Source organism: Ambystoma mexicanum, chromosome 2q, assembly GCF_040938575.1.
Source record: "Ambystoma mexicanum isolate Mex_15411 chromosome 2q, UKY_AmexF1_1, whole genome shotgun sequence".
NCBI classification, from domain to species: Eukaryota; Metazoa; Chordata; class Amphibia; order Caudata; family Ambystomatidae; genus Ambystoma; species Ambystoma mexicanum.
The window spans coordinates 78,699,053-78,724,001 of record NC_090924.1 but is presented as its reverse complement, the minus strand read 5'-3'; the positions used below and the strand labels follow the sequence as shown (position 1 = coordinate 78,724,001).

General features: G+C 44.1%; 1 long non-coding RNA gene across 2 annotated transcripts in view; it reads right to left on the bottom strand.

Annotated features, from left to right (window-relative positions):
- LOC138569161 (uncharacterized) overlaps nucleotides 1-24,949 on the bottom strand; it is a 371,203-nt gene that overhangs the window by 63,760 nt on the left and 282,494 nt on the right. For both annotated transcript variants that reach the window (XR_011303159.1, XR_011303158.1), the window contains exon 3: nucleotides 5,370-5,417. This is a non-coding gene — a long non-coding RNA (uncharacterized lncRNA). The remainder of the gene's footprint in view (nucleotides 1-5,369; nucleotides 5,418-24,949) is intronic.

Genomic DNA, 24,949 nt, shown 5'->3' with positions numbered 1-24,949 from the left:
TCCAGGGCCTGTCTTAGAGGTTGGGTTACTATGTCCCAGACTAATATGATTATGCCGCTAGTTTTCTGCACAACATGGGTGGTATTACCTAAATTGTCTTCCTGCTATTTCCACCCTTCTCTGAGCATATCGAGTCTATGGGGCTCTTGATTGTAATCTAATTGGAAAAAGTATCCCTGTGGAAGCTTGTGGTGTTTTCCTCACTACAAATAATGGCCAGGGCAATAACTCATCCCAGTTACAATCATACCTTAGCACTAGCTTGCATGGCAGATATTTAATTTGGCTAAACTTTTCCACTGCATCGTCCATTTTGGAGCGATAGATGAGGATATGTAAGGTTTGATCTTGAGTACCTCTTTAATTTTGTTCATGAGTTTCAACATGAAGCCAAACCCCTAGTTTATCAGTATTTGGTTTGGGGAAGAAGGCAAAATAGACAACCGAATCTTTCAAGATTTGATGAGTAGTGTTGGCTCTCGCTAGGAAAGCCTTTGGGTAATGAGTGGCATATTCCACAGCCACTAAAATGAACTTATTTCCTGCCTCAGATGTTTCAAGTGGTCTCTATCCTAACCCTAGATGACCTGCTCTTAGGCGTGTATGGATAATTTCTAACATGGTCCTTTGGTCCTTTGGAAGGGTTTGGGTACTAACAGCTGATCAAGGTGCTTACTATCTCAATTAACGTTATTTTCTGCGCAATATAATGATGCATTCTTTTTCGATGCAATTTGGCCACTTTGTGGTCCCTTCTGCTTCTGTGATCACCTGAGTGAAAGCACTTTGTGGGGGAGGATCAATTATTTGGGCTGGTGCAAATTCAGGGGAATATCAGTATCGACAGGTGTGTAGAAGGGTGGTTGTCCCTTCAAATGGGTCATCAGTGGTTTCCCACAGTGCAAGACTCGCAACACATGTTGCACCTGTGCACTGCTTCTCCTGAAATAGGTTTCCATTTTACATTCGGGCAGGGGCAGGCCGTGTGTGAAGGACGCATGGATGCGTTGCTGCCATCTGAGCAAGGGTGGCGGAGGGAATGCAGTCTTGCTGGTTAAGGTCGAGCATAGTTAGCAGTCGTTGCCGAAACAGCAGCATTGGGCTTTTGTCATATGAGGAGCCTTACTAGTCTGTTTCTTTTTCGAATAGGAGGAATCATTTTAACGGCATTGGGAGGATCGCTCAGGGGTAAAACGCTCACCTTGGAAGCAAGACGATGCAGAGCAACACATGTTCGATCCCCGGGTCCGCGCTTAGAAACCTCTGGGTATTAATCGAGTTATAAATAACCAATTAAAATCAAATTAAAACTAAATTAAAATTGGACATTACCTTATGCAGTAAATCTGCTTATTTGGACACCTGGAGGTTTTGGCTGAAAGCAGGGTGATTTATCGATCATTTAGTTTGGGCATTACTGACCCGTGGGCCTTGTTCTTTACAGAATAGTGAATCCCAAGAGTGGAACATTCTCAGGACACAGTGCTACTTCAATGTTTGGCCTTTAATCACAAACACAAGGTTGTGGCCTAAGCTTCTATTCTCTGCTAATCAAAGAGATATTAAATATATTTATGTTATTCAATTATAGAAAATCCGACGGGCATTCGCCTGAAAAACGAATAGGTTACCTATTCGAAACGTGTTGGACTACAAATACAAGCACAATTTCGATTTGTGAAGATTCATGAAGGTTGTGAAATGGATGTGAACTCATGTATTTATCTGAATTGATTTCTTTTCGGAAAAAAAGCGGCTTTTTTGGAAAACTGTTTATAGTAATCACAGAAAGAAGGTATTTTGACTTTTGAAGGTAGAGGTTGTGTATTCGTAACTAATGTAAATTGGGATATATTTGACCAAAATGAATATGTGAATCAAACTTAAATGTAGCCATTGGTCTGATATTTATTTCAATATTTGAATTTTAAAACAAGTGTGAAGAAGCGTTGAAAATAGAGCGCGGGAGACTGATCTCGAGTATTAAGGATTGTGGATTTCACATTTGGCTAGGCCCAGTTGCCACAGACACTGTTGTGATTTTTCCCAGGCCAGGGCCCTGCTCCACACATGGCACTCCCCTGCGCACATACATATGCACGTACACCAGCCGCGCCCTCGAAGCACACAAGGCTATCACATGGCCAAGAAGAGTCTTGTCTTCTCTCTTGTCCTTCACGCAATTACCCACGACCACTTGCCCTACCCTGGTGTGACCATCTGCTCTGCAGCTGGGGTGATTGCCAGTCAGGCAGGGTGGTCCAGGATGGACTGTCCCCAGTTTGGACCCAGACTAGCGCCGGGCAGCAGTCTACTAAGATTGCCTGTGAGCCCCCTCCCTTGCAACTCAAGTAAGTACACTGGTGCTAGGGCAAGATTTCAAGTGAGTGCTGCCACCAGTGGAACGTGAAAGAAGTATGCAGGCCTAGAAGCAGTTTGCCAGTAGGGAAAGTCAACCTGACTCCCAAAAGTGAAGCTGTGTAAATGCATTTATGTGACTAATGGTTTTCAGTGAATGTACTGTTAGGGTGTTATAAATGAGCAGGAATGAGGAAGGGAAGTGTTCCTATGTGTTCAGCAAGGCTGTCATATTGAAAAATGTGTGTTCATTCTTATGTTCCAAAATGCTCTTTGATTTTATGCAAAAGCAGCACGTAGCTTCCATTGGTTCTATTTATCATCCTCCCTTTTCTACGGGCAGTGGCCGAAGTGTACGAAAAGAAGTAGTCAAGCTATGTTCCCGACTGGCCTGCCCCCGCACCCCTCAACACCCATTGCTATGCTCCCTCCCACACACAATCCAAACCCCCAAAGACATGCGCCTGCTGTTTAAGGGAACGTTCAGTGCAGTGCACTGAAAGGGCAAGTCTCAACTTCTTCCTACACTTTTATTTTAAAACGAAACCATTCTGGAATGTTTTCTTTTTAAAATAAAAGTATAGGAACAGTAAAACCCAATAAAAAAAGTAGAGGAGCACCACTCCCAACCGCTCCCGGCCACTTCGACCACTGTCTACGGGCGATTTCAAGGCTGGCTGAAGATGCATGGGGCTTCATCCCATTTCAAATTCATGTTTGTGGGCCGGCTGCCCCTTCCTGATGCAGCAGTGTGGTGCATAGATTATAATGGAAATGTTTCCAAATGCAAAGTACAATGGGTGATTTCCCTGGTGTTATCATACATGGTGCATAAAATAAGCCCCTCCTTGAACTTCATTATTCCCCAGGCACATTATCTGCCCAACACCAAAGAGCTGGAAGCAGGGCAAAATATGTCAGTGATAAGTGAACACATTTCAAAGAGTTCTGTCTTTGGCCAGCAAATGCACATTTAAAGTGACACAGCCTTTCATTTAAGCAGACTGAGGGCTCCATAGGGAATATGTGCATTACTGTCAGCTCTTCCTTGCTGTTACATACTGTGTCAAGATCCTAAAGCAATGGAGGCAAGGGGGTTAATAGCTGCAGTTTATCATGGGTCAGGCAGCCAGCAGAGTCACTTATTTACAGAATAAAAATGATTTACTCTGTGATCGATTTGCTTATTCATTTCCTTATTTCCAGAGCGATATCAATAATTTGTCACATTTCATTGGATTCTGGGTCGTGCACTTCCATATTTAAAGTGCTGCAATGCTGTGCAGTACCATTGCCCGATGGGCGCTTTTGGAGATTAGGCATCTCTGTGAATATTCTCTTGTTAATCCTCCTCACAATGATATAACTGTCAGTAAGATGTGTTCACTGTTCACTCATGCACGCTTTTCTGTGTTTAGAAATTACATAGAAATTACAAAAAAAACAGTTAATATGTTGAGGAGGCTTCCAGGCATGGAGCTCCTGAGTTTAGCAGCATTTTATTGGCAACCAGCCACAGATACGCACATGCATTGTTTTGTTGTGTGGGTGTTTTTGGAGCTGGATGTGCATGTTTGCACAAGACTATTACTGGCATGTATAGAGTGTGGACATGGCTTTATGCAGGTGACTTTTACTCACCATTAATGGCCTGGATAGATTATGCCTGCAGCTTCATGAAAGAGATTTACACTGACTGTTAATAGCATAGATAGAATGCAGCAGCTTTGTGAAGTGATTTAGAATGACCATTATTGTCATTGTTAAACTGTGGATGCAACTTCATGAAAGTGACTTACATTGCTGGCCTATGTTGTGGCCTTCTGCAATGTCAGTTTTGGTGTTGATTTAGTTTACTCTACAGGAGAGCAGAGTGTCATTTTCCACACACACAGGCTTTTAACAGCGAGGGTTGCAGAAAGCATTGCTTTGAGTGGGTCACTGGGCTTCAGGACCAGACTTTACCGCATAAACATCACACAATGCATGAGTTTTGGAGGGACAGTTCACTGGAGTGATTGAAGCTTCAAGTGCTAACAGATTTCCACAGCTTTATAACCTGGGAACTCAAGCATTTGCATGATTTGTCCCCTTCTACTTTCAAATGTACCAGTTCATCACATCTATTGCTATATGAAATTATGTTTTGTTTCAACAAGTTTGTCACCTTCTCAAATCTTAATTCATAGCATTTCTCCTCCCTTGCATTTGGCGTTCCACTTGGTAGAATAACATAGCTGCACCTCTAATGCTTTAATCCACCTTCTTCACTACATTGGAAGATTTCTGTACTCTGCTGTTCTAGTTCACCCCTACCACCAGAGCATTGCTTCCACCCTCAGGGGTGTGTCCATGACCACCCCAGTAGGGGCTGTGGTAGGTCTAGGGGTAGAGAAAAGCATGTGCCTGTTCCTGTGCAACATTGATGAGAGCAGGCAACATCCCATGCAGTAGGGGGCTGCTCTCAATTGCCAACAAAGGAGAGGTTTACCAATGTCACATATATTGATATTGATAGTTCACTGCTCACATCATCCATTAACCCTTGCTGTGTATTAAAAGACACATACCTTGGATAGGACATCAGTGCACAGTAGTTTCAAATAGATGCCCCATACTTAATATTCATGTTCAAAGTCACCCGATAATACTCAGTAATGAGCACTCAATGAATGTGTCTTGTAAAAAGTAATCCCTTTACTCACAAGAAATATGCAATAAAGAAACAGTGCTATCATTACTGTCACTATAAACAACACACTAAGAATGCAAAATGTCATTATTGAAAAGGCTGAAATTATTGTAGTTGCCTCTACTTCTGATCAAGACTAGGAATGATCAACCTTCTCCATGAAACCATTGCCACCTAATAGAACAACTACCTGCCACTCCTGGTCTTACTAGGCAACCTTAGAATTCATGCTAAGCAATTTTCATCAAAGCATCTGCCTTAATCAATACCTATCTCAATGTGATATCAAATGAAGGGTAAAAGGCCTTTTCATACTCACTAACTATAGAAGGTAAGGAGTTGAAGAGTGCTGGAGTAGATGTGATGCCTGAAAAAAATCCACAGTCAAAAAATAAAATTATAATAAAAAATAAAAAACAACATGAACAAATTGGGAAAAACCCCAAAAGATATTTATGACTGCATCAGGGGCATTTATTCAAGAATGCATAATAATAGGATTAATGCTTCAAAAAGAATGAAATGAAATACAAAATAAGTAAATGTCCACTCGAATTACTGGCGCCGACATATAGCCAATCCAGAATAAGGTGTCAGTACTTAGGCAGTGAGCTGGAGTGTATTGGGGGAAAAGTAAAGATCTTTCCCAAAGCAGCTCAAAAATAATTCAAGTTCTGTGAAAAAAAATGTCCAGAAATAGCCAGAATCTAGCCTGGGACTTCAAAAGTCCAGTAAAAGAATTAGGAATGGGTTGACTCCTCCCATCTGGAAAACCTTGCTGCTATTTATCTCCTTCCAGCCATGTCTTCCTGCTATCTCTGTCGCCCGAACAGCCATGGCTAGAGGCTGAGCTTACTCTGTTATATACCCTCTGTGCTTTCTCCATTTCCAAGACCTTCACACCCACTGTCTGTCCTTCAGAGGCTACTAGAAACCTTGCCAACAATTGCATTTTAGCTGACAACATCTTTGTCTTAGAAAGTCTAACCAAGGACATGGTCCTGTCCTTCAGATGGCACTAAGAGTTTTGCCAACAATTGTATTTCAGCTGATAACATCTTTCTCTTGCAAAGACTAGCCACGGACATGGTGCTGTCGACCGAAGGGCACTAGGAATTTTGCCAACAATTGCATTTCAGCTGACAATCATCTTTCTCTTGCAAAGACTAGCCAAGGACAATTCTCGTTCCTTCACTGGCTTTTTTGGGATTATTCCATTACTATGCCAGCGAGCTACCAAATAGAACTACAGAAAGACCTGCACTTTGTAGTTCAGTGTTTGTCGTTATCTGTGTTTTGCGAGAATATTGGCTCTCTTCCTGGAGAGAGCCTAAATAGTAATTGATGGAACTGCTTATTTAAGCAGAGTACAATGTACCCAGTTTCAAGGTCACTGGCGCACAGCCCAGAAAAATGAAAAAAACTAAAACTGTAATGTATTTCATTGCAACATGGAAAAGCAAATATTGTGGCCTGCATTTGAACGTGCTTTCATCACGCTGTTCATTTCACTGAATATAAATGTGTTTACATCGCACTATTCATTATAGCGAGGAGGCATGCATTACACTTAATGTTTTCATCGCAGAGTGTAGAAGGCCTCGTCTGCGGTCTAGACCAAAGGCCACATTAAGCACGGCTAATATGGGCAGACATTGAAAATACATGTCAGTGAAGCACGTGTTTTGGTTATCATGTTTCGTTACCTTCTCATATATTGACATGTTCAGAAAACGTAAGCTAATGATAGCCTGCAACATTTGGTGGGTGGGGAAATTCCCTGGGCATGAGTCCCCAAAAGTGATGTTGCATTATATCTCCAGGTTAAACAATCAGAGTTAAGCTAATCATTTCTATCCAAAAGTATAAAAACCTATTTGGATGGGAGGCTTGGTAAGTTTGCTTCATATGGCAATATACATTTGTTTGCAATGGTTGTAGGCACAGGTGTTTAATCTGGGCAAAGGAGAGCATGATTTACCAAAGGTTTGTGGCTTGTTCTGTGCCTCAGTCCAATAAGTGTCAACAGGGGGAGTGCATACAGTGACTACCTTAGGAAATGCTATATAAAACTAAAAATGCATTGGCAGAGCCACTGGTTTTGGCTTTAGTATAGGCATTGCAACGAGGCTCTATGAGGGGTGAGGCCGTGAGGGGCAGTGAGGAGTGAGGCCAACACTACTGGTGTTTAAGTTATACACATGTACTGCACTATTGGTGATTGAGTTATTGCGTGACTACTCCTAAAGCAGAAAGCTGCAAGGGGCTGAGCAGAGTGAGTGACTGTTGCTGGGAGGTTCATGTTCAGAGCTGCCTTTAAATCCTATGCGTCTTTTCCTATAACTACTGACAACTCTTCTGCAAAATGCACCATTTCCACCCGGGGAAGGTTAATGTTTGTATTCAGGGAATGGGTATTTCTGCCCCCCTGTCCCCTCCCCCCCACCGAGAGAAAAGCAAAATATTTGTGTTCAGTGACTCGAGGGTTTCAACTGGGCATAACAAGTTTCTGATGACTAGGACACAGATGATTTAGCAGCAGCAAGGGTAGAATGCTTTTCGGTACTGTAAAGAATATTATAGTATTGCATTAATTCATACACTCCTCATTAGGAGGATTTCTCAACCAATCTAATTTTAGCACACTTTAAAATTAACAATTTCAACCCCTCATTTGAAATATATTCCTGGGGGTGAGTCCCCCCAACCTCTCCTAGGTTGGTTTGGACTCCCTCGCTACACGTGGTGATTGTTTAAAACAAATGACATCAAGTGTTCTTAATTTTCTGTCTAAAAAGGTGGCAGTCCTTGGTTTGAGCCACCTCGGGAGTCCTCTTGACTATAGCCCTTTCATTTAAAAAGTAGGCATTGGCAGTCCTAATGTGAGTCCTCATCAGTGCTCTCCCCATTTGAGCCCTCAGCCCATATGTGAGCCCTGCCCGCCTTCCAAAAGTCCCTCGCATGAGCTCTCCAGCAGTCTTTACTCGCAGCCCTTGTGAGGACGGTTATCATTTTGGCCCTTGCCCCCAGGATCCCCTAATGTGTATCCCCCTTCTTTTCTTTGATGGATACAATGCCTGTACTGTATCAGAATTCAATGCATACAGAAAAATAATAAACCATTCTCGTGTTTTTCTAAGGCGTGGCCTTTATTCACGCAAATCACACCTGCATGCGGGCTGCCAGCGCACTTCATGCCCCCCGCTTTGGTGCTGCGCCAGTTTGCATTGTTGAGAACCCCCAGTGAAATGGGTGATGACATCAGGACCTCCTCCATCCCTGAGGTAGCTCTTGCTCACAGGCTAGTTGGGTAATGTGGTGCATGGTCCCATTTCCCCAGTAATCCTGGTTTAGGAGGCCTGCCCCCCACATTAATGTAATCTGTATCTGCCCACCCTGATATAGACGCAATGCATCCCCAAGTTTCACAAGGAACACACATCTGTAGGTGTTTATTCATTTATGTATTTATATATTTGTAAAATGCCTGAAGCCCTTAGGTAAACGGGCGCTAATAACAGGTAGAGATAGTAAAAACAAAACAGACAAGGTGGAGTCAACACTAAATAAAACCAGATAAACGCAATAAAATAGGATAAAACTGGGGAGAGGAGGAGCAGAATAAAATCACATAAAACAAAAGCGATAATAAAACAATTCTTTTTAATATTAAGATCTTTGGTTTAGTTTAACAAACCTCTATCTTTTAACCAGAGAAAACAAACATTCAAAAGGCCTCATACATTCCAATGACATCTTAACATTTCTCAATGAGACAACCACATCATTAATGACAATGGAAAACACTTGTCAAGCATCCCCTCCGCCTCTCCTTTTCCCCTTTGGTACGATCTCTTCTTGGTCAAACCTAGACTTTCTTTTAAAAAGTGAATAGTCACGAAAATCAACGGGTAGGATTCTTCTGCTATAATCCAAGACCAAATAGCTTCTGCGTCTCCCATAGATCTACCTTTGATGAGATGTGCTTAGTGCGCATCTCAGTTAATCCCGGCCAAAATCAAACAATACGTTTCAATGTTTCAAGATTTTCCTGCAAGAGACAAGATCTACATTTCATATGGTATGATGGGTTATTTATTTTTAGAAAAATAAATTTGGAATCCACAGCTTGTCCATATAGTTTCAAAATGTATGTTGTCGGTAGGATGTTGAAACAAAATCTCATGAATTGCAGTCTGTACCATTCAGAAGGAAAATGTATCAGGTATTTGGGCAAGGAGTCATAGGCCTTCAGTTCATTCATCAGCGGACTTTGACGAAGGTATGATTCCCTTAGCTTCATAGTCCTGATTCAGTCATCTTCTTTTAAAAGTCTTTTGACTTTCCCCGGGTTTGTTAAAAGGGTGTCCAAACAGGTACCCAAGGGGTCCACCAGGGATAGACATGTTTTCCCCATTAGTCTAGGAGCTTGTTATATTTCAGATGTTTTTTTGGTGTTAAAATTAGATGAGGCGCAGGCTTTGATTCCAAAATGCATTTTCTGAATATTGATAGCGATTTCCAGATCAAGCTGGCATAGATTGATATCAAGCCAAGTTTGTATCTGATCACCGCTATTGGAACATTTGGAGGCAATCTCAGTATCCTTCTCCAAAAAATGCCTCTAATAAAACCATGGATATACAAAACAGTACCAGTAGAAGACAACTGAGCATCTAAAACTATGTAAAAACAAAGGTTTTCATTTTTTTCTTAAAGCCATCGAGGGTGGTCTGAAACCGTAAGGAAACAGGAACGGTATTCTGTAATTTAGGGGCAAGAAAATCAAAGGAGCATTTTCCTGCTCACTCAAGATTGACATTAGGTATCCAAAGCAAATTGCTGCTATTCGATCGGAGTACCCACCTGTTCTGATAAATATTCAATATTTGTTTCAGATAGAAGGGGGACTTGCTAAAAAGGCCATCATGAACAATTGAGAGCAGCCTAAATTACGTGCGCTCCTTGATCAGGAGCTAGTGTAGTGCTTGCCTTGTGCCAGTAACATGGTCCATCTTGTTAAGGCTGGCTACTATCCAAACATCATGATTTGGGTCATTTGTAGCTTGGAGAGACTACATTGTGAGATACCTGTCAGAATGCTACCACACTGGTCTATTATTGCCCCAATTATGGCCCTAACTAATAAAGCACAGTTTTCAGCAGGGATGAGTGGACGGATATTGCTAAAAAGTCTAGATAATATACAGATGAGGAGACTACATAGTTGATATGATCTTTCATGGAAAGGGATGAGTCAAGATAAACCCTGACGTTTTGACTTTAGAAGCAACCTCAATCTCGCAACTGGCATTGTTAAATTGAATAACAAGGATCCTATCCCAAGAGAACAGCTTGGCTCAGAAGATAACAAAACTACCTTCAAGTCAGGTTGACTTATCAGAGATTTTGGTGATAGGTAAGGGAAAGGGTATGCCATCATCTTTTTACTGCCATGCCTGCTGAGACGCATCCGGGGAGGAGTTCCAACTAAAATGGGACCACTGTTTCAATGTGTTAGGACGATGTTACTCAAAACGGTGCAATGGTCTGTCTAAAAAAAACACTTCTCCCTATTGGCCTTCCCTAATAAAACCGACAGTCTCAGGAAAATAATGCCCCACTCGCTTCTTAGTTCAAAATTCACAAACTCTGGGATATAGTGCAGAGAACCCTTATTCCACTCTCGGTTCCATGCATTTAGCACCTAACTCGCTTCTTCGTTCGCAGTCCCAAATGTGCAGCATGCAGCTTGCTTCTTCTCAACCCCTGTCACCAAATATTTCCTCTGCGCTTGAGGCGGGTACCTGCTACACACTCCTACCAGCAACTATTGCTTAGGTTTCTTGTCAGGTTATGATATTCTCAGTCACCAGTCCTGTTTCACCGTGTCTGGACCAAAGCTTCCAGCCGTTACAGGCATTATGTTTTCCTCGTGGGTCTCTGGCAACGCTTGGGTCTGAAATGTAGCCTTCAGCAACCTTATAACTCTTTGCTCTCCTTTGATCTCTGTCTCAACCGGTGTCTATGCATGGAGCAGCATTTGCTTTCTTTCATCCTCTTAGTCTGGTCTTTGCCAGTGTCTGATATATTTCCACCAACTGGCTCACACCTTTTTCACCTGTATGCTCTTTCCTTCATCCTACTTCCTCCAGGTTGGTTGTCCTGGCTGTAACATTCCCTGTGGTTCACTAGGTCTTGTGCCAGCACCCCTGATTACTCTGATTAGTGCCCTTCGTGCCTCCTTTCCTGTTGATCTCCTGATCGGCCCTATTTCTGTTCCTCTTGAGCTTCCTCAGGTGTTTTCCTATTCCCTCCTCAGACCTCTCACCTGTGGGTATCACCTACTCCTCCTATGATTGGTAACAATCATCCCCCTTCTAGCGGTGCAGAAGGTTTAAAAACCTTGTCTACCATTTTGAAGTCAGGCATACTGGCCTGGTCATTGACAGAGCTCTGTGGTTTCGTGGCTGACTCCCACTGAGACCTGTTCATGAACAAACTGCTGAACCAGTGCTGGGATGTTGTCTGTGGGACCTGCGGAAAAGGATCCACATGACTCAGTGTGTACGTGACACTGTGTGTGTTTGCCGTTTCTTCGCTACAACGATGAGTTAAAGGGTGCATTGCATGGACCACTGATCACATGATGCACAATGGTTTGGGAATGTTGGAGGTACTCTAAGGGATATCCAGGAAACTACCTGCAGGTATCATTCCATCTAGGTTATGGGAATGCTGGCCCCCAGGCATCCTTGTACCTACCTAGGTGGTCCATGCAATATGACTTCATCAAAGCAATACGCATTACATTTCAGAGCCAGGGACTGTGTTGGAGGAATGTCTTGTGAAGTAAAAAAGTAATGTGATGGGGCAGAAAGAAGGCTTCTCTGGAGGGACTTTCTCATTGTCTGTAGCTCTGGAATGTCGGAAATTAGTTCTAAGGAAGAGGTTTTCCCTAGGGTTTTGGCTAGGTAGCGCTAATAGGGCATGGCTAGTTCTGAAGGCATTTCTTGGTGTGCCAGGTGTAAGAGGGAGAGCCTGGAGGGGGCACATGCCTGGGAATGGACATTTAAGCCGAGTTGGACAGCAAATGGGGGAGGGATGCAAAAGGACAACAGTTTGGTGGGGACAGTTAAAGTTAGATGTTTTGTTAGCTGTGTACGCTTAGTCTGTAAGGAAATGCGAGCTGTTGTGCAGTTAATTGTAAGCTTAGGCCTGTCACATTAAAGCAGCCTTTTCCACTTAAGAAGAGCATGGTGTGTTTTGTGCTGTATCAGACAAAAGAAGTGATTACATGCATTAGCATATTACTAATTGCTAGGTTCTTGGCACCACAGAAAACGCTTTGCACTCCTGAAACAGTGCTTTCTTCCTGTTTGTTCCGAGAAAAGTCTTCATTTGTACATTGTTATGAGCAGCTGAATGGGGTCTCACCCCCCCTCTCTCTCTCTCTCTCTCTCTCTCTCCTTATCCCTCACTGTCTGTCTCTGTCACACACAACGAATGACAAATATTACTGTGCTCGGTTTGCTATGGACAGTGGAGGGGATGGAAAGTAAGGTAAAGTCAGGTGGTCTTGCACAGTCCCATTCTGTCGGGACCAGTGTATGTGACTCTGGAAGAAAAGAAGAGGGAATGACGGTTGTCAGTGAGATTCAGGGGAAGGGAGGTGGGAAGCCCCGGGTAATGTGTGCAGGTCGAAATGACCTGAGTCCTGAGTGCAGGTGTGATTCTATATGATTTGGTGGTGATACCTGGGTATTTGATACGTATGCAGGAGTTCTGATGAATCACACCATGGAGACACCAAGCTAGCAGCTGTCTTGGCATGGTGGGAGGTTCTTAGAACTACATATGTGAGCTTTGGCAGGGCTCCATCAGGGTTAATGTGGTATTGGTAGATCCGAAGTTGCCACGTGCGACTAGTCTGTTTGTGGAGATTACAGTGATATAATATTTTGAGGTAAGTAGGTTAGTTGGGGAAGAGGTGTTTTGGAGTTACAATTCCAGTCTGGTGATAGGTGAGTTTTCTTTAGTCATCTTCTCCAGCAGGAAGGGATCATTCTTACCATTTCGGGTCCTATTTGAAGCCAAGGGCACTGGAGATGACCTCACTGAGTTTTATTATTTGAATTCCTTCGGGATGTGTAAGGGATGCATTGGGAGAATAACCCTCTGGGCCCTGCCTCAGATGTGTTGTGCATTTTCAGGTATGTCGCTGCTGTTGTTAATTGTGGAAGGTGGTTCTGGATCGAGGTCTGTGATGCTTATCCGAGTTGTAAAATGCTGTACACTGTCCTGCTTTTGGGTTGTATGTTTGTTTGCAAGATTCTTTCCAGGGAGAATTTAGCTCTGGGATGGTTGTAGGTTGAGAATGGTCCAGCATGCTTCCAATTGGTTCATGATTTTCTTGTGCTGTTGTACTTTGCATGCAGTCTTATGAATAACCAGGTTTTGAAGGATTTTCTGAAGGTTGGGCAATCTTTCTTTCTGTACAGATGTATAGGAATTGCGTTCCATAGCTTTGCACGCAGAAATGAGAAGGGAAATCCACTCAGGCATTTTGTGTGGAGACCTGTGCAACTGTTAAGGCTGCATTGCTGCAGCAAAGAGCTCTCATTGGCTTGCAGCGGATGCATTTCCTCCTGTTGTGTTCTGGGCCTCTGCCGTGGAAGATGCGTTGGGCAATGCATAGGGTTTTTAATTGTATCCTAGGTTTTCCCCTGAGCAGCTGAGGTGCTGCAGCATTTTGGGCGCTTTGCAGCTGGTTTGGTGAGTTTTAAGGGATGCCCAGCTAGAGGCAGTTGGCATGGTCTTGCTGGGAGAGTACAGGGAGATGGCTGCAATGGTTCTGTGCAGGAAGAGCAGACATGGCATGATGAAATGGATGGCTTGGATTTGGAAGAAGCGACTTCTGGATTTTACGCGCGGTCAAGGCATGAATGAGCTGCCCATAAAGTGTCTGAGGCAGTGGTAGAAGTGTACCGAAAAAAGTAGTGGAACTGTGGTCTCGGCAGGGGAGCGGGGAGGTGGAAGCACAGTGCAATACGTGACAAGGTGTAGCAGCCGGGGAATTCCCATAGTTTAAGTGACTAGTAACCAAAGCTCCTATTGCAACTCTGCACTTGCCCAGGGACATGGATGAACTCATCCTCTATATAGAATGGTGAATATGGTCGTAAGGAGTACAGGAATGGTAAACAGAAAAAAATGAAAGTAGTGGAACACACACCCGACCGTTCCCGCTCACTTCGATCACTGGTCTGAGTTTTTTTTTTAACATTGCAGTCAGAAGTGAGTTGGTTTCTTTTCTTTTTTAGTTGGGTAAGGTTTGAGTCTGTGTTTTTTTTATCCTTGGATTGCCTTGTGTGAGCCCAGTACTAAGGTCAGGGAGGAACACTGAGAACACTGTTTTTTGGGGGTTTAGCGGAATATCCTTCACATGATCGGAAGAGGGAGTAAGCAACAGAAAAGGACCCTTATAATTGAATGCCGTGTAGGGGGCTATTCTTATCATTGGGTGTTTATATTGCATCACCTCACCACCGCCTTGCTCACAGAGGGCTTTAACCTTGTCTGAGTTACGGTGCATGGAGTCCTGCCCAGGGACAGCAGGACCTCACTGACATGACCGGAAAAGAGCGTGACGCAACAGAAGAAAATCACGTATTTGAAGTCAAATTAGGTGCAGAGCATGAGAAAGTGTGCAAGCGGGAGACAGAAGAGTGGAGATGGCTGTGTTGAAAAATAAGTATGCAAGTCTGGCTGCGTGAGGGGCTCTGGATGCACTCGGGCTATCCTAAGTATAAAGTGGGCATGGTTGACCAGCTTCATCCCAGTGGATGATCTGGTGCTTTTAAAAGGTCTAAGGACGATGAATACATAGTCTTTACATGCACAATAAGTGAAGCACGTATAAAGGGCAAGTGGGAAGAGATAATGAAGGAACGATGGCCAAAGTATAGGTCATGATCCTAGCATTGTACAAATGTTTAAGGAGGTAGATGGGTAACATAAGGTGCAGCTCCCCAAAAACCAAAAACCACGTTCATGGAAACTAGTCTACTTACCTAGTATAATTAGCAAGACATGAAATGCAGCCATTAATTTGTAAAGGGCAGGGTGCTACGTTTTAAAGGACCCTCTCTGTTATAGAAACCATGCCCTGATAACTGTGCAGCTTAAAGTTACTCGTGGTGTTCAACATAGGTTACCTTAGGACAGAATATACTATCTTTGTTAGAGGGTTATTACAAGAGTGTGCAGCTCAAATAAAAGTGTGATCTTCTCAAACAAACAAAAGGGCAGGATTGTTCTCTCCTCAGTTAGTTTTATTTATAGTGTTGTTTATTTATTTATTTATTTATTTATTTATAGTGTTTCTAAACGTGAACTAGATGCAAAAATGTGTATCCGAACACTGTTCAAACAAAAGTCAACAATAAGCGTTGTACAATTCATAAAATACAACTAATCAAACATTTTAAAACTATTTCGCAACACATTCATACATTATAAACTCTTTACCTAAAAAATCAGCATAAGGCTAAAAAGAATTTCCACTTTAAAAACATAGGCTAACAATTTAAAATGAACATGAAGCTAAAAACTTTCAATTGGATGCTACTCAGGGAAAAGCTAAATCCCAAGGAAGCCGATTCCAAATGTTCACAGTAGCACCAGTAAAGGACCTGTTCACTGTTGCAGACCGTTTGAATCTATGTACTCCCAGCCGTAAAGATTCTCGGTATTGTACGTTTTGACCGTATCTAAAAGGTCACACGTACAAAATGGTCTAAAAATGCTACCACCAAAGGATCAAACACCTGGTGTTAGCATTGCAGGTAAGTAAAAAAATAAAAAAGGCTGCGGTGGCTGCAGGGTTGTCCGCCGCAACACCCCGCTCACTATACTGTGTGCTATAGGGATCGGGGTGTTGCGGGGGACACCCATGCAGCACACCCGTGAAAAAAAAATAAGAAAAAAACGGGGGCAGCGGGGGTGTCCCCCTCAACACCCCGCTCCCTGTACCTCACAGTATAGTGAGCTGGGGTTGTGGGGGAAACCCCTGCAGCCCCCGTAAAAGAAAAAGAAAAAAAAAAGAAAAGGACCTTGCGGCGTCAGTTCCTGATCACGGAAGTGAAAGGGAACTGGCGCTGCAGGGACTCAGCGTGAAGAAAAAAGTAAGTGGGATTTGTTTATGTTGGGGGTGTGGGTGGGGGTGTGTTGAGGGTGTGGGTGGGGGGTGTGTCATGGGTGTGTTGTGAGTGTGGGTGGGGGTGTGGGTATGTAGGTGTGTTCGCATGAGAAAGGTACAAACTTTTGGTGGTTCGCACCTTTCTCATGCAAAACTTTCCGGCCGCGGGCAAATCAGCTGCGTTCGGATCATGTAGATCCAATATTCTCTACTCCACAGACCTCCAATCCCCACACAGATTTGTTAATCTTTTTCTGTAAGGTATAACAGGGGTTTGCCATAAAGTTATGTTGTGCACAACATAAAGTAGCTTTAACTGAATCCTGTGTTCAATTGGTAGCCAATGCAGTGACCTCAAAATGGGGGTAATATGCTCAAATCTACCTGCACCAACGATCGGACGTGCTTCAGCATTAAAGGCTGCCTTCAGAGGTGCTATTGTAATTTTAGGAAGGCCGACTAACACCGAGTTTCCAAAATCCATTGTGGACGGTACTAGTGAGTGGACTAAAAGCCTAAAATGTTTGGATGACAAGTAGGGCTTTACTCCTCCAAGGGAGAATAAACGATAATGCGCAGATTTAACTAAGGCATTAATATGCGGAATAAACAACAGGTTCGAATAGAAAGTAAATCCCAGCGATTGTGCTGTTTTAGAGCATTTATTTTCAGATACTCCTAAAGGTTTGGCTTCAGACAACCAAAGCCCAATAAAAGGATTTGGGATGAATGTGAAAATAGCAAAGATTCATCGGATTTAATTTTAGAAAGTGGGACGCCATCCAATTTTCTGTCTCCACAAGACAATTTTACAATCTCCGACATCAGCTACAGAAGATATTTTTATGTACAGTTGCGTATCATCAGCAGATTGATGCATATCGACCCTATGTTTATTTGCAATTTCACCTAGCGGTTCCATAGATAGATTTGACAGAATTGGAGATATTGTTGCCCCCTGTCGCTTACCCCTGAGGTTTGGTCTCTTCCACCTCAGAAATCTCCTGTTCTTGGTCTGAGCTAGATGCCGACTTTTCAAGGTCAATTTGCCAACACTCATTCTGCTGTAAAGTTTTAAGGTCAGAGGGGTCAGTGGGCAGTGCTTGCATGGAAATCTTGAGAGCAGCTCTTTTTGTCTGACGCAGCCTGATCTTCCTCGTAGTTTCTCTTGTTCTGGCTGACTGATTTAACAATAATTCCCTCACCTCCTGTTCCTCTTCTCACTATCTGATCCTGCCTAAAGCTGACGGCCCTGCCACAGTCTGCCGACTCTTACTAACTAGGTGTCAATCCACTCTCCTCCTTCGCAGCCCTTTCCTCACCACCTTATATTCCTATCTCATCCTCTCTCTGTCTCTCTCTCGCTCTCTTTCTCTCTCTCTCTCTCTCTCTTACTGATGTTATCTCCCCAGTCTCCTCTGTACCACGTTCACAGCCACTTTTCCTGTCATCTTGTGGGGTTCTTTCATCCATCTCTCCTTGCTCAGTCTCTTTACTAATGTTACCTTCTCTGTCTCACTTCAGTTCTGAGTTTGCCACCTCCTTCTTCACCTTGGATTTCACCACCTCTTTCTGGACCCTGGATTTCACCTCCTTCTCCTGGCTCGGTCTTTTAGTAGCCTCCTTCAATGATCCTTCTCCATGTGCATTTACCTCTTTTCTTCCTTGCCTCTAACCACCTCCCCCTGCCCTGCCTCAGTCTCTGATGTTACCCCCTTTCTGCCAACACGAAACGCCTCCACACTTTCATCATTCTCGAGCTTGACAACAGTTTAAGAATACAAAATAATTCACAACTGACGTCTCATTACACTCTTGATTACAGAAACTTACAGTAAGGTGGGATTGGTTGAGGGATTTTTCTACATATAGAACCTATATGGGTTTGTTTTCTCAATGGCCATGCTCTGCCTGATGTCTCCACCAGAGACCATCCCTAAATTGATTACAGGTAAAAAGACATCATCACAAAAACAGACTATTGGCTAGTGCCACAGTTACAAGACAGTCTCATTTGAGAACTGTGATTGGTTGGCATTGGGTTTACCAACCTTGACTACTTGGCAGGTCATCAGCACATGAGCAACAATAGTGGTAGGGGGAGCGACATCAAGGTACTGCTTTTCCCAATTAATAAGACACAATCTCTGATTTCCTAGGCCACAAGCCAGGACTTTAAGCTTTGAACTTGACTTTGTCTTGTATCTTTGTTTGGAGAACTTGAGGGGAGCGAAGGCCTAGGCCTATCTGAGTCTGGAATTAATGAATAGCGACTGTTCTCTAACTATGAGTCATGTGTGAGGAGACCATGTTTTGGGTTATTTTGCTGTACTTTTACTAGGAATTGAGCCCATATTAATACGGGTGTCCTTACCCTGCCTGGCCACTGGAGACTTGTTCGAGGTACTTCTCTTCCAATTTCAAGCATTAATTAATGAGCACCTGGCTTTCAAGGACTGTTTCTTTCTTTGCTTAATCTAAGAGAAATGTGTCTTATGCTTGGGAATTTGTATCTTCTGTTCTCTTTGGTACCAGTCAAAATATCCTTTTTTCTATTATAACCTTGGCTGAAGTTGTGCAGCTATTGTCTTGTCTGCTCTGATCTGTATTTCAGCTGAATCAGCAAGCCGAATTGCCCAGCAGCCTCGAGGTTCCTTTGATGCTTCCCATTCACTCGAATGTGGCTACGGCGTCAATTTTATCCAAAATGACCACTCGTTACTGTTGCATTTCTACATTAAGCAAGCTTTGTGTGTATCTCATTTGCCTTGTGTTTCAGCGTATACATTGGTGATGACATGTTTTCTAGTGTCTTTTGAATATAGGAAACATTATTCATGTCTAAATGCAGTTTGACGTAGTGTCCGTTTATCTTCATATATCTGTTTTGTGTCTAATGCGTCTACATGTGTTAGTTTGGCAGTGCTGTCACTTTGCTTTTGTCAGCTTTGGTTACAGCATGTTTAATTCTTCTGAGCTTGCCATTTCATCTCTTCCTCAATTGATCCAGGATAAGGTTGGTAGGGTTGCCTTAGTGAATAGCGTCTCTCGTACTTGCGCTACGGTGGCGGAGAATGGACATAGGCCATAAATGATGCACTCCTTTTGTTCCTATGATATTGAGGCAGGGGAGGGGCCGATGCTATGAATGACACATTCATCTGCCTATTGACACCTCATTATGAGGGGTGTACACCAGCATTTTCTTGCAAGGAATCAGAAGGGGTTTGGTTTTTCCTGCAAGGAATCAGAAGGGGTTTGGTTGAGTTCCAGCTTTCAAGACTGGCCTCTGATGTAGCTGTGTAATTATCCCCAGCAATGTGAGGGTGACAAGGTGGGGTAGCTGAAGGATCTTCCTCATACCGCCCCTGGCTCAAAATACACTGGCCCTGGGTAGCACCCAACCCCTAGGTCCCCAACTTGCTGGGCCTCCGGACCAGGCAGGGTACTTCATCACACATCTGCCCATTCATACTGGTGTCTATCTCTTGGTCAGTTGAGAAGGATGAGCTTTGGAGGTGGCCTTGTTTTTTTATAAGAAATCCCAGGGATACTTCATCAGCTTGGGTGGTTCCACCAGCCAATCGACTAAGCTCTTTTGTAGGCTGGTGTCTCCTCTTCTTGTGCCATTTGGAACCAGAGGTCAAGACAGTGACCAAGAAGACTTCCTCAGGTAGTCCAGGGAGTACTGTTATTTCTGCTTCACCTTGCTTGCACCCCACGCCAAACCTCAACAGTGCCTTTGGGTGCATGTCTCCATCTCCATGGACGCAGGTAACTGGCACCAGATGTACATATGTAAGAGGTTTACTTGTTCAGCCTGCAAATGCCCCAAAATGGCCATGGGGCCATGGTACTAATTTATTTAGAATGTGGGCTGAGGAAAACTAATTTGCTTTGAATGCAAGAGAATAATTTAAACAGATTCCATTCCCTCACTCTGGTGAAGGTCGCAATTTTGTTGCATAGAATGTCCCCATGATGAAGAAGGTACAAACGTATCAGACACTTTCACAAATGTATCAGACACTTTCACAATCTTACCAGAGGGCTATCTGAGGATATCTGACTCTACATTCAGACACTGGGAAGGTAGACAAACACAGAATGAGGCATGCATTGGCATTAGGGCTTAATGTGGAGGGTAGGATTGCCCCTATGTGTTCAGGCGAATTTCATAGTCCAAAGCAGTAGCAGGGAGCAGGGTTAATATAATCTTAGGCTAACCCCATTATAGCCCACATGACCCTAAAATATTACCCAATCAAAGACGCAGCCCACAAAAACCAGGTGAAATCAATTTCCCTGAGCACCATCCAAGGTGAGGAGAAGACAGGCTTTAAAAGTCAACCAGTCCACTGAGCGAGTGATAACCCTTGAGAGAGTTGGAAGGAAGGTAGCAGGAGAAATTGGGAGAGGCCTGTCATGGTGACCTCAAGTCAGCACGGTGGTTGAGACCAGAAAGGGCAATGAGAGTGGGATACAGAGGAGGGAGATATTGTCTCAAGGAGAGGGCTTGGTTTGTTAGAAGGGGTGAGTCGATGTTTGGTGCAGAAGGGAGAACTTGGTTTGCGGAAGACATAAGGAGATATTGCTGTAAAGGGAGGTTTGGTTGATTTGAAGGAGGGGGATTTTGTGGTAGTTAAAAAAGGGGGAGATCTTACTTTGCTAGAGGGGAGAGATAGTGTCTAGAGACACAGAAAGAAGTATGCCACCTTGCGGAGGCGAGCAAGGGGTACTATCCTGGAAGAGGTGGAGAGACATTTTGTAAAAGAGTGATACTATCTGTGAGAGGAAGGAAGGAGAAATTGGCAAAGAAAGGTATTAAATAATAGGTGAGAGAGATATTGTTAGAGGGAAGAAGGAGGGAGATACTATCTTATTGAGGAAGGAGAAAGAAACTAATGCTGAGAGAGATGTCAACTTGAAGATGAAGAAGGAGGGGGATAGCCAACTAAAGTTTGAGGTGAATGAATAGGATCAACAAAACAAGCCAGAGTTGTTGTGGGGAGATGAAAGGAGGAGACTGTGATCTAATAGGAGGGTATACTGAAAAGATAGGGCATCACCAGAGGAGAGGGCATCGTTGCCAGAGGGAGGAAAAGAGGTACCACTTCGGGAGAGAAGAACAGATTGATTGGCTGGTGGGGACTGGGAGAGGTTTGAGAGGGAGAAGTAGCGGTCAGTCCCTAAGAGAGAAAGAGGCTCCTGAGTAACAGGTTTGGTTCAGGGGGAGTTTGTAGAGGCAGCAAGGGGAACATAATTCTGACACTACATCGGGAGTAAGATGTTTATCATAGGTGGAGATAGAATTGCAAAAGACCACAGAGAAACTAGCAGTAGAGTGAAAGGGTGGAGAAACAAAGTAGTGTCAGAATTCTCTGTCAAACTCCACCAGGATGCACCCGACCACCCCAGAGGTGCCGACCTTGACCCTAGCCTGGCAGAAAGCGCTTGCCGTGGCACAAGACGAGAGTCCCATGGAACATCCCAAGGAGGCAGCGGACAGGAGAACCCTGGAAACATCTGTAGATCTCTTGAGGCTCGAGGCGGGGATTGAAGGACAAGATGAGGAGTGACAACGCCCCTTTTAAAGACGGAATACTTTGTGTTGGCAGTTATGCATATACTTTGGACAGTTTGGTTTGCCCCTGTCACTTGGGTTGGATTATTTTTACTTTTTGGTACTTTGGAGAAACTAAACATTTTCTTCATGAATCTCTTTGATGCAAGAGTCACTGGCGCTTTGCTTATGTCATACACAGGGACTTAGCCTAACAATACTGACACCATTGTTGACCACGCTGATAATTATTGGTTGAATTTTACCCTGACATGTCACGTTCTGGTTTGTACAGAAATTGTAATAAACATTCCTTTAACGTGTCCTGGTGTCTGGTCACAGCTCATGAACTCCGGTGCCAGTCTTAGTGGCTTGTCACAATGGGTACATTCCTGCTACCACATTCTGAGTGGGATTCCCCTGGGCTTGGGTTGGCACTGATTCTAGTAGGGTAGGTGCGTGACCTACCCTGAGTAAGGGGCTGTGTCAAGGTCTCACTGTTCTCTCTACCAAGCTGGAAAGACATGAGGAAAATGTGGATTCTCGTCCCAAGGCAGCCGAATGGGGGTCCCTGTTCTGAGTGTTTGGCTGGACATTAGTGTACTGGATCAGCTATCCAACCATCCCACTTGTGACACCACCGGCCACAGTACATATGTCAGAATTTGCTATCTTTTTTAGGGGATTGTTTACAAGATTGGGCCTCTCAAAAGTGGGATCCTCAAAAACAAAACAAAGCAGCATAGTTTTCTCTTCTGTGGGGTTATGCCTCTCCCTCCACAGAAACCTCCCCTGACCCAATGTTTTTTTTCTGCAGGGTGCAGGCATCTAGGCCGTCCCGGCCTTAGGTTAAAAAAACCCATTTTGTACTGTCCAAGGGGGTTCCGTCCTCCCTTTTTCCTCATTGCAGGTTTTAGGGTGACCTGAACGTTTCTTCTTGTTCTGAGTTCATACAGGCTCTCTGGGGTACCTTAGCCCATGAGCACTCCTCTCACTTTCTGGTGTCATTTCTCCAGTGTCCTCTGTACCACATTGGCCACCACTTTCCCTGTCCCCTCCTCCTCATGGCATTCTTTCTTCACACTTCTCTTTGTCCCTCTCCTTGATATTCCCTTCCAGATCTCACTTCCACTCTCTTATGTTACCACCTCCTTCTGCCTGGGTTTGACCACTTCCTCCTGCACCCTGGCTTTCACCACCTCCCTCTGCCCTGACGTTGTTCCCTCCTCCTGCTACTATACTTCTCTATACGCATTCACCTCGTATCTTACTTCCTTGCCCTTACCGCCTTGTTCTGTCATCTCTCAGCTTTTGATGTTACGGTGGTAACAGGAAGTGTCCTTTTTAGCTACCACCTCCACCTTTACACTCTCAGCCTCACAGTCTCTTTAAGTGCCTCATCCTCCTTTTTGCTCTCTCCCTCTGGTGTTACCACATGCTCTTTGACCCTCTTCGTCCTAACCATGGACTCTTGCTCTCCACTCTTGCCACCTCTCTAGTCTCCTCTGTTGATCGTGCTTCTTCTTCTTCCGCTGCTCTCCAGTCTCCAGCCTTCTCTAAACATAAGCCTTCTGCTCCTACAAACCACACTGTTTGACTAAATCTGGGTGGGTGTGGGCCTCCTACCCCTGGGTGGATCTTCTAGTGCGGGTCTGCAGAGTAGACTTTTAATTTCGTAGGGTCTGCAATTGGTTGTCTTCCCTGAATGCACCTGAGGCTGCTTTGGGCTCGAAGGGTTGGGTAAGGTTTAAAATTGGCAAGCCCGCCACCTTGGATTTTAATCCGTCTTCCGTGGCCCACTTGGGTCACCTGCATTGTGTGCTGAGTTCGCTGATATTTCCAGTGTGTGATTTACCAGCTGGGAACAATCTGAGTTAGCTTGTGGAATACTTAGCAGGGTAGGGAAATAGTGCCATTGTGTCCCCATTGTACTAGGATTTCTTGCCAGGGAACAGTGCCTTTGCATCTTTTCATCTCACATTGGGAAGTCATGAACCGGTCACATGACATCTGCAGAAGTGTGAACTCCACTGCTGGTCCTGCAGACTCACTGAGAAGGATTCCTTGGTGTGTCCAGTGAAGCAGCAACAGTATCCACACATTTGCTACAGTTGATGAGTGTTAGGTCATGTTAAATTGATTTATACCACGCACCACTACCACCTAGGGGCAGTCTTCAGGTGCTCACATGGCTCTGCAAGAAAGAGGACGGGTTTGTTAGTGAGGGTAGACTGATAGGTTAGGTCCAAAACCAACAGAAACTGGCGTCTGTGTGTGTTGGCTTGCAGATGGTTGATTGTGTGCACTGGCTTGTTGTGTATGGTAAGGCCTGTTGCCTGGGTTGTTTTCTATGTGAATGTTTGTTATGTTGGGAGGGCGTCTGTGTGTTTTATGTGTGCTTAAGCTTGTGCGAACTGGCTTGTTATATCCTTATGGGTAAGGTCCAGTGTCTGAGGTTGTTTGTTCTTTGCATTTACTTTTTTATTTTAATTTTTGTAGAGCGCCACATGCCCGTGAGCCTCAGAGCGCACAAAAACATAACAAGACAAAACACCAAGAAGCATAAAAAGAAAGTCAAGCAGGGCAGTCAGTGGTGAAAGAAAATGGAATTAATCAGGGCTAAGATTGAAGAGATGTATTTTAGTGGCTTTCTTGAAGGAAATGAGCTTGCTCTCTTAATACATAGAGGCAGGGAGAGAATTCCACAGAAGAGGCTCCTGAACGTCAAAACTGAAAATGACTGTTTCTTTTGTTGAGTGTGTGTTTGTGTATAGGTTGGCTAGCCCAGTGCGCGTGTATAGTACTTGGGTGGTGTGTTGGAGGGAGCAGGAAAACTCTAAAGGAAGCTGTAAAGGAAAGCTTGCTTTTACTGCTTTGGAGTTTTCAGTCTGCATGGAAAAGCTTCAGGACCCCGCAGGTTAGATGGGAGAGCACACCTGCATTACCCTGCAAGCTCCCACAAGGAGTCTGGGCAGGATCCAGACTTCACAGGCTGTGTGCTTCAGCAGTGTGATTGTCCCCTGCCGTGTGGTTGGCACCAGTGTGGGTTTAATTGGGGATCCTCCCAATGCCACCCATGCGGACCAATATCCACCTACTCTCGGTGGCACTCAAACCCCTGAGTCACCAGGTTTCA